The following is a 554-nucleotide window of genomic DNA, read 5'->3' as shown; positions in this document are numbered from 1 at the left end:
AGACAGGAGTAAGCGTCTTTTAATTTCATGGCTGCAATCACCATCTACAGTGATTTTGGAGCCCAAAATAATAAAGTCTGACACTGTTTCCACTGTTTCCCCATCTATTTCCCATGAAGTGATGGGACCAGATGCCATGATCTTCGTTTTCTGAATATTGAGCTTTAAGCCAACTTTTTCACTCTCCACTTTCACTTTCATCAAGAGGCTTTTTAGTTCCTCTTCACTTTCTGCCATCAGGGTGGTGTCATCTGCATATCTGAGATTATTGATATTTCTCCCAGCAATCTTGATTTCAGCTTGTGTTTCTTGCAGTCCAGCGTTTCTCATGATGTCCTCTGCATAGAAGTTAAATAAGCAGGGTGACAATATACAGCCTTGACGTACTCCTTTTCCTATTTGGAACCAGTCTGTTGTTCCATGTCCAGTTCTAACTGTTGCTTCCTGACCTGCATACAGGTTTCTCAAGACGCAGGTCAGGTGGTCTGGTATTCCCATCTCTTTCAGAATTTCCCACAGTTTATTGTGATCCACACAGTCAAAGGCTTTGGCAT

Source organism: Bison bison, unplaced genomic scaffold (assembly GCF_000754665.1).
Source record: "Bison bison bison isolate TAMUID 2011002044 unplaced genomic scaffold, Bison_UMD1.0 scf7180017864066, whole genome shotgun sequence".
Taxonomy (NCBI): Eukaryota; Metazoa; Chordata; class Mammalia; order Artiodactyla; family Bovidae; genus Bison; species Bison bison.
This window is presented reverse-complemented; position numbering follows the sequence as displayed.